The sequence below is a fragment of the Anopheles darlingi genome, chromosome 2 (assembly GCF_943734745.1).
Source record: "Anopheles darlingi chromosome 2, idAnoDarlMG_H_01, whole genome shotgun sequence".
In the NCBI taxonomy this organism is placed as follows: domain Eukaryota; kingdom Metazoa; phylum Arthropoda; class Insecta; order Diptera; family Culicidae; genus Anopheles; species Anopheles darlingi.
The window spans coordinates 56,715,797-56,725,796 of NC_064874.1; the positions used below are offsets into that span (position 1 = coordinate 56,715,797).

The 10,000-nt window shown below is 44.7% G+C and overlaps 1 protein-coding gene across 1 annotated transcript in view; it reads left to right on the plus strand.

Annotated features, from left to right (window-relative positions):
• The first annotated feature begins 3,177 nt into the window (after positions 1-3,177).
• The window catches only part of LOC125948681 (myosin-VIIa), a 25,538-nt gene continuing 18,715 nt past the window's right edge, over positions 3,178-10,000 (plus strand). The window contains exons 1-2 of the mRNA XM_049674974.1: positions 3,178-3,320; positions 4,972-5,414. The gene's annotated coding sequence lies outside the window, so the exon portion shown is untranslated. The remainder of the gene's footprint in view (positions 3,321-4,971; positions 5,415-10,000) is intronic.

Sequence of the window (10,000 nt, forward strand, 5' to 3'; positions counted from 1 at the left end):
AAGTTGGAATGTTAGTTAAACAAACACTCCACATTGACGTTCAAAAGATTGTCGAACCACAAACCAACATCCCTTAGTCATTCCGGATCTGGATTGCCGAATCGGAGTGTCGCGCTTTGCAAGAGAAATTTGATATCATTGACATGGACCGCTTTCCGAGCTCTGAGATTTTATAAAATGATGATAAAAAAAAGAATACACAAGATCACGCTCAGCTGCTGGGACCTGAATGAAATCATCCTTAACATCGTGCCAGCATGGTGAGCCTCCGCGGCGTCTTGAAGTCTCCTTTGTTAATCAGAGCCCACCCCTAGCTCTGGGTCCGAGCATGCGCCTCCATCGGAACGGCAGCTTGCAATTGGCTGATTCGCGATACACTGTCTGCCTTTTTCCTCGCTCGTGCAATTCCGGTTTAGGCTGTTTCTGATTTCGGCCAAAAAAGAATCAATCGTCAGCCAAGCATTGGGCGCTTCGTGAATTGGCGAATGCAACGCTTCACTGTTCTGTCGCCGTATGGGCCGAACCTTGTGTCGATTAGTTCAAAAGCTGGTCATTCATAAGTAGTGTCGTGCTGCAAGCACGGGCAAGGTGATCTGATGGGACCTGGGGCTCTGGTTGGGTCCGGTTGAAATAAATTTACATTTTAATTATGCGGGGGTATTTTGTGCTCACCATTTTGCATACAGCGCTCACACTGTTCTGTTCAGCTGTTTCGGCGCTTCTATGTCTGCCAAGTAGCTGTCTCGAGCGTCGAACTTTTGTCCACCTTATCTGTAGCCCTTCGGTTCGCGTTATGAGTGCATGAATCATCACTTAAGAATATCATAAACACCTCGCGGAACGACCTGCCTGATGCGGGAAAAATTGATCGTACACCACGGATTATCTGCGGTCGGTTCATCACAACCATATCGATTACCGGGCGATGCGTGTGGAATTTGTAAAAGATGAGCGACAATTTGACAAAAGACAGCTTAATGGTTATGTAAATGGTTTGCCCAGCGGCACGAAAAGGCTACCGCGTGTTTGCTGTAGTGGCTACTGGCCTTTTTGCTAGCGAAAGAGCATTCATTTAATCGAAGAAAGATTATTCGAATAGCCTCTTCGAAGTTAGTTTTACTACTGGAAGCTTTGTTTTTACACCATCGTATCACTCCCGCAGGATTTTGCTATCGGATGCTGTTGAATATGGATTTTTTTTTTCTACAATTTAATGGCCCAACCCGTCTTTAAGCAGGATCCGATACGGCTAGATCGATGAGATCATCGTGATACATGTGAAAGTCCGGTCGCAGCCCCGACAAGAGCACAGCATCGATGTGAAAGATGATCTTCGACAGCCAGACAAATTGTTATGATGTTATTGCGATACTGTCATACCGATGATGTCTGTGCGAAAAAGCCCTTAACCGGTGACTAATCAGAAACGCACGCACCTTCCTAGTATTATTCCTGTTACAAAAGTTCATATGATTTAATTTTCTTTGCGAAGAGTAATATCAAACCGGATCAGTGAAATCAAAGGATTCTTATAGTTTTAACACCTACTATTATGGTTTAATAGAAATCACGACAGATATTCGCCCGTATGAAGAAAATTTCTTTTACGCGTGATCGACTTCCATGCAATGCATCAGGGCATTTATCGTCCACATATCTGTTAGAACTTACATACCTCAATTTTGCTGCATTTCAAGTGAACGGTTTAGTTTTCTTCTTCACACCACATCATCAATTTGGTCGTTGGCTTTGCAGATGATATTGTCCTGGCGGAGGCGAGAGGCAGGTCGCTCCAGCGTTGGTATAAACAGGGGGAAAATGATGAGTACGGCCGTTGGACGTATCGACTTATTCTAAATCTCTAAAGAGTGCTGTTTCGTAGGTATGGTGAGATTAACCCTTGGCTTGGCTAGTCCTTATTGGGACATTTGTATTTCAGGAAGTCTCATCTGAATTTGAGCATGTCCTGCTCGTTTGCCCCAGGTTTGAAGCTGTTAGGGAAGAGATGGACGTCCCAGTAGGAGGAGGGTTAAGGGTAGAAAACGTAGTGCGGCGAATGTACGAAAGCAAGGAAGTTTTCGACACTGCCAGCAATTGCGTTGGCCGCATAATGGAATCTACGCGTGGAATGCCAGAAGTTCCAGCGCACTCAGGCCGCTTGGGTTGTCCAGCAATAAAAACCGGGGTAAAAGGGAAAACAACCGGATGCTCCTCGAACACTCGCCTGGGCTTTTCGGCGATACGAACCGATCTTGAGACTCTTGTGGCTGAAGACGATCTTGTGGCTGAAGAAAATCTTGTACCTTGGCGCAACTTTTGGTCTTGTATTTGGTCTTGTATTTTATTAACCTTTATAATTGTAATAAGTCATTTATGATAGAAAAATTTCAATGAAATCGATCCTATTTAGCTTCTGCTTGAAACCATTGTCGGTAAATAAATAATGCACTTGGTATGCACGCAAGTACGCCTTTCTTTGTCACTGGCTGTTTAGTAAATGAAGCAATGCACCATCAAGACACTAGGTCATACCATAGGGTCACAGGAATACCAAAATAAGCAATACTTCTTTTAAAATCAATAGCAAATGCTAGCAAACTTAAATACTTTATATGTGCTCCAAGAGAACGAACAACTGATAATAATATCGATATATTCTATGTGTATTTTAAAAAAAGTACACATTTCATGAATTTCCGCAAATTCAAACAGTCAAATACTATAAGCTAAAAGTAATATTTCTGTTAGTATTGCCGTTAAGTAGCTAAGTATTTTTGTTTCGCGCTCAATTTGGTGAAAGCTTACCCTTCCGTGGTGAAAGCTATTTTTGAGCCAAAAGCTGAAGTGCACTTTAAGCTGAACTCGGATTCAACAACCCCTGGCAAAACGCTTGATCTGCTTCCCGGTAAATCTGTATCACTTCTCTTTTTCACAGAGCCATAGTTTTAAAACGTTAATTACAGTCTGGGGGAATGGGTAGAGGGTTGTTAAAAATGTCTAAAACTAAAATAGTAAATCTAGTGTAAAAATTCACGTCTCACGCCCTCTCCAATGCCTTAATTTACGAATTGTTATCGTGTCCCTGTGAAAAGCAGCGCACAAGTAAAGCACTGAGTGTGCGTGGTGTAAAAGTGGTGGGTTTCTCCCCAACCTTTTCACGTCAGCATCATCGACTTACGACTCAAACGCTCGAATTTGCCCGAACCGCACTCGTTCGCTACGGCCGCTAGGGAGATGGTGAGCCATTGCCAGAGGAAAATCGTTCAAACAATCCTTGTGTTCTAGTGAGTATACCGTCCGTGCTGCAGTTATCCACAAAGGTACGAGAATAATGATCCAGGACAGTGAAGTGGCTTAGCGGCGACAGCGAAACAGGCTGTATACGTGTGTGTGTATTTGCTTAAGAGTGATAAATTTAGTGTGTTTCGATGTTGTGCCGCTTAGAATGCAATAATCCTTTCGAACTGCGATCGACAATCGATTGGAAAAATAAGTAATTTATCTATCGCTCGCATGATTTTTGCTGGGCCAGACCAGAAAAGCGCTGCTATTTTAACCGTGTCGATGTGCTAATTGTCTCTGGATTCATTCTAGCGTGATCTCCGAGTTTGTGTTCCATGGTTGTCGAGCATTTTCCTTTTGAACAGAGAGTGGAAAAGAGAGAAAAAGGAAAACAAGCGAGCGAAAAGAGAGAAAAATAGAAAACAGGAGTGGAGAGAAAGAGCGAGAGAGAGAGAGAGAGAGAGAGAGAGAGTGAAAAGAATGAACGAGGAAGCATAGGAAGAAAAATGTGATGATCATGCAATGATCGTCGGTTGCTTTCTTGGGCCCCATTCTATTGGTCTGTGCGGTGTTGCCGTGCAGTTCTATGAGTCTGTATGTGTGTGTGTGTGTGTGTGTGTGTGTGTGTGTGTATGCGTGTATTGGGGCTTAGCCTCATCGAACGGGAAGGTGCATCTTCACAATATTTCCATCTTCACATTCACCATCACCTGTTGCGATCAGCTCGTAATGTGGCATTCCTTCCCATTCCTCTTTTAATCATTTATCACCATCGCCGTCCGTCGATGACACTTTTGAAGTATTCTGCCCTCAGGCCACCACAGAGTGTGCGCGCAATCCGAAGCATGGAAAGCAGAAGAAAGCCAAATGATGATCGTGGAAGGAAAAGAAATTTTTATTCAAATTAAGCAACTCTCTCACACACACACACAGCATTCCCATGAGATCGTACAAGATCCCACAGAAACTGGAAACGTGTCAGAGAGCCCTACGTTTCATCGTTTTGAATGGTCGGCAGAGGCCGGTTTCGAGCGTGAAACTCGGAACCTCCCCGGAGTGACTTATTCCCAAGCGCAGCGTCCCAAGAACACACATCAAACAACAGGTCATCCGGCACAACGTTGAATATCACTAAGCCCCACCAAGTCGTCCCCAGCTGCTCTCTCTCTCTCTCTCCCTTTCTCTCTAGTGCTCTCGCTGAAATTCTTTGCCGAACCATCCGACCCATTTCACTGACCAAGACAGGCAGAAGATCGGCAGCATGAGTGTGCGACCGGTCTTGGGAAGCCAACCGGTTCCGGTAGTAGTCTGTGGCAGCTAGACCAAGCCCCCCAGCCATCTCCACCCATCCCCCTTCCACCTTCTCATTTCCCTCTCTGCACTAGCCACTCGCCACGATTAGCTATCCACCATCCGCGGAAGGTAATTAACGGCAGTTTTATCTCGTATGCGAACGATGGCCACGGATAGGATGCGCCAGGTTTACAGAAGCACAGAATCGAACGCAGGCCGCAACGCAAGAAAAGGAAAAATAGTGCGTTCTTCTTGAGTGCGATCATATTGCCTCACCCAGCGGCGATGGCTCAGCCCTGCTCTATGCAAGCAGCGGATGTGGAAGAATCTGTGGCAGAGAAGAATTCCCAATTCGTTTTCGTGATGTGCCTTTTTCTTGCCTTTTTCTTTCATCAGCCTCATTTAAGAGTACGCGGGTAGTGTTTGCTTCTTCCGATTCTGCGTGTACTCTAGTGTGTTTATGTGTAAGTGTGTGCGCGTGTGCCAGTGTTGGAGCTTATCATTGTGCTAGAGAGGGAAATCCAGAAGGATAAAGTAAAAGAAAAATCCCATTCAAAAAGATTCCCATTCAGTGAATAATTGTGCAAAGGTGAATTTCGTGAAAAAAAGCACCTCTGGATGACACGAATAACGTGCTTTCGGTAGGGCGCAACCACAACTGATCGCCGTACAGCGATCCCTTTACTTGGCAGTTGGAAAAATCATCTTCAAAAAGCTGAATCTCCGCTTCAGTAACGACTGTAACGCAACAGCAGAGAAGAATAACAATTGTTCCAGTTAACACAAGTTGACACCTTTCGACACACCAACGATCGATCGAAGCCCGATCTTTGCAGACAGTAAGTATCCCTTGAATGCACCGGAAACGACGCTAGTAACAAAGCTCGAACGTATATATCAAGAACAACATTGTATGAATTTATTCCAGTGTTACAGAGTGAAAGATTGTATTAAACAGATAGTATAAGACATCGTTAACGTTACGTTTAAGCGGTACTAACAAGTAAACAAATTAATTAACCATAACCCGTTGAAGCTTGAGTGTCTACGATGATGATTCATGATACAATTTGAAACTCGCGTGCGTCACTCGCGAAGTCAAAACGATCATCACAGCGCAGATCTCAGTAAACCATGTTTTCAAGCAATTTGGTAGTTAGAAAGATATTGCATAAACTCATTTCGGAATTGCGTAAGGTTTTTGATGTTTCGGTTCAGCAGGAGACGATCGGAAAAAACTCCAGTAGCTACAACAGTATATTTCCATTGTTTCGGGGGAACAGATTCGTGACTGACCCCTCTTTTAAAAATAGGTTTACATCGCCGTAGATAACATGGCTCTACATGTCACCTGTTACCGGGTTCGTTGTCGTTGAATGGGCAGACAACAACCACAACAACAGCAGTAGCAGTAGCAGCAAAAAAATGCTCGCAGAGAAAACACATTTCAAAATCCCAAACTGGTCATGAATGCTCGTTGTTTTCCGTCCGCCTTTTTCTCCCCCTCCCAAAAAAAAAAAAATACCGAGCGACCGATGTGAGTTAGAAGAAAAGGGATGCACGGCACCAGCTACAGCAGCAGCAACAGCGGAACCGGACGGACCGCGCGATCGGTTCCACCTCAGCGTTCGCTAACTCTTGAACCCCGTGCCGTGGTACTGCTGCTGCTGCTGCTGCTGCTGCTGCTGCTGCTGCTGCTGCTGCTGCTGCTGTGTAGGCTCGTCACGGTACAGAGGACACATGAATATATCAACAATACTGCACGAGGCACCCCACACAATCAAACAGGCATTCCGATACCCGGCAGTTCGGCATTGGCGTAACCGCGACAGCCAGCCAGCTAGCCCGGTCGTAACGTTTGTAGCGAGCGAGGCTTGGGTTGAAACGAAACTTTACTCGCGTGTCCCCCACGGGAGTGGTGAAAATGGAGAAAATGTAGATTGAAATAATGCGAACAGTGCGACCGAAACTGGTGAAAACAAAGAGATGACTAGGTGTGTCCGTACGAAAATGAGAAAAAAGGGCGGAAGAAGGGCGTAGAACTGGAAGTGATTTAGCACGACAGAATGCTTTTTCCACCTGTTGATGGCGAGAATAGAGTACGATTATTAGCTTAAACGGAGCACACAGTATTTGCCGAATCGGTTGATCAAGATACATTATTACTTATTGCTCAGAGACGATCTTTTTCATTTCTCTGTTTGATTCTATGTGTTTTTGGGGTCTTTTTATGTTAGTATAAAATGTAGCAACAGAAATTATTTGTGGTCATTGGTTACTGTACTTAAGTATTTGTGGTCATAGGGTATAGAGGGTTCAAAAGTAAAAATAGTAACCCTCCAGAACATAGAATGTAAACTCCCTTCCAATCGATCAACAGAACACTGCATAAACCCAATGCCAGAGTTCGTAGACACACACGCATAAGCACCGGCATATCACTCACGTCGATAGGAATGTGGAAGAGGAGGAAAGCACCCAAAAGAACGCACTGCTGCCCGTCGAGCATGATTAGCATTTTTAAGGTTCAACCTTGGTTTCCCCTTTTTTAAATTTTTGGTTTCGAGCCCAAAGTGTGTAGCATTTGTACCGAAACAGGCCACCACTGCAGGTGTGTAAGAGTGTAAAACGATCGGATCATAAAGGATTACGTGGACGTTGGGCATACCGGTGTTTGTGTGCCTTTCCGATGTTTTCTCTCGCCACCTGGTGTGGTCTATGGTGTTATCTGTAGATGCGGACCGTCGTCGGAAGGGTAGAACCAAATTTTCCCCTCGCCAGTTTGGAATGTTTTGGAGTTATTGGGTTTCTCTTTGCCCGCTAAGCCTTCTCAACTGACATAAGATAACACACTATGGTGGCATATGTTAAAAAATAATAATATCGATTTAGGATGGTGCAAAGGTTTCTCTACCAAGAACTGGTAAACAGTGGCACAATTCTCTGTGCAGACTGCTACAATTATTGTTGATGGATTGCGTGGTGATCGATAGTAGTTGATGCAATCCTTCGTTCACACCACAACGATCTATTATGTTTACCACAGCACTTCCGCTGTTCCACCGAATGGTTCCAGGCATGAGATATTCTAACAGTAAATGGCAAATGATTGATGAAGATTAACCGCAAACCTTCTCATGCACTGGCAATCAATGTTATGATTCATTCCCTTAAACAGTTCAGTAATACTCCAAAGGGCCTGCTAAACAATTCATAACGAACATCAATCAAACTACCACACCTTGCCCCGAACGAACTCAGGAAGGTGACAGTGGTGAAAGCAACAAATATCGACCCCACCCAAGTTTGCCCCAAGGAGGGGCATCGTTGTTTGATTTGATGGTGGATCTAAACAGTTTGATAAGTTCGTCGTTCCTCCACCCGTTGAAGTCTTCCGTTTGCGATCAAATCGGAACGATCGCGAAGAAATCTATTTGAACTATCTTGTTGACAAAGAGATGAATGATAGTTTTTAAATTGTAGAGCAATGACGGCGAAATAGATATTACTCTTTAACCGAGGCAAACGAGCAGATGCTAAAAGCAAAGAAACTACATTGACACATTAACAAACCACAGTCCGGTTATTCCAGCAATTATTCTTGGGCGCTCCACTCGGGCGACAGGTCGTGAAAGGTTTTGAAAAAGTGTCTTCTCCATTCTTCGCGCTCTCTCGCGTGTGTGTGTGCGTGTGTGCGTGCGTGTGTTCCCGGTTGGAATCCGGTAAACCGTTACAGGAGCGTCATAAAAACACGAACTCGAAACTTGTTGCGATCGCCGAGGTTGCTGCTGCAGCCGGTTTTCGGTCTTCACCGCGAAGCAGCGTTTGTATCTTGCAAAAAGGTTTGAACCAACAGCACGATCAAGCGTGATTTGGGTTATGGAATGTTATTTGTTGCCAGAAAAATAATAGAAATCGCGCGTTGTGTCAAGAAAGAGTTCGTCAGAAAACGACATCCATCGTAACGTGAGTTCGTAGGAAGGTGTGAGTTTTATCGAATACTTTCTTAAAGTCACACCTTCAACGAAGGGGTCGACCGTATGGCGTAACAATCGAAATGAGAACGGTAATGGTGTAATTGATTCAGCTTTCGTCCTGCAATGGAATGCTCTTGCAATGCACTCAGAAACCATTTCCTGATGATAAACCTGTACAAAAACAAGATCGTCATCTTCCAGCATGCGCTCATTATGGCACGGAAAGAGCGTGAATGAGCTTTGCCACCTTACACTTGCATAATGGAAGCATTAGTTACTCAATGCGTGTAATAATCCTCTCTAAGCATACCTTATCAGCCCTACACCGCTTCCCTTAAAATGACCAAATTATCCTATTGTGGTGCGATACGTAGCCACACACTACTACACTTCGTTACATCGTTAACCCCGGGCCCCTGGTGGAAGGGTGGGAGTGTGAGAATAGCTTTCGCTTTCCAGCTGTTTGTTTACCTAATTTTATTGCAACAAAATACAGCATCTCAATTGCGAGCCGACAGGGAAGGAAAGCAACAGGAAAAAGGAAATTATTGCCTCACACAAACCCATCGATGGCTATCTCTGCCGGCGAGTACAGTGTACCATCATCTTCTTGCTTCACACTTTTTCCACGATTCATTATCCGTGCCACCGTCGCACGCCCCCTCCGACCGAAGGGGCGGTCAACCAGCCAGCTAGCATAGTGCCGGCACTTGCCTCCGAATTATGCTGTTTGTCTTATGAAGCTGCTGCTTCTTCACCCTTTGTTTCGCGTTCAGCGTTCAGGAATCTGGAGAGCGGTGAAATGAGAAGCGATCAACCGCTGAACCGGTGGTTCAGCCAGCCAAGACCAGGAACTGTCATCCACGCACTAGATGGGTGTAACATCCGAGTGGGGTGGTGAAGAGACACTTTTCTCCCAGGGGCCCGGTGAGGTGAGATGGAACAGTGCACTACTCATACAAACACAAACAAATGGTGAACGTTCACGCACTCGGTGGCAAACTGAAAAAGAGACGTGTTCATTATTACTTCCTTCTGTCTTCTGAGACTGATACGTATCCAAAATTCGTTATAAAGTAATTTCAAAATTGTCTCACAAGCCTGATGGCGGTAACATAATGTTTGACCAACTTTATCACCATTTCAATTCAATTGAACAACTAGGTGGGTTTAAATTATTAGAGAAAAGATACTGTCCATACTCCTCGTGGCACGACTTCTATTTCAAGGGATCTCGATTGACCAAATAGAAATCACAGCACAGGGTTGTGCTCCAATTTGGCGAGCCTGTCGAAGCACCACGAGCCCTGTGCCTGTGACTGACATGGATGATTCGGCGAAAGTTTGTTGAACGAAACCCGCTTAACCCGCTTTTCAATGCATGGTTTCGATGGTTTTTGACCCGATTGATTTTCGATTCCTGCTGCTTGACAAATGGTAAACGTACG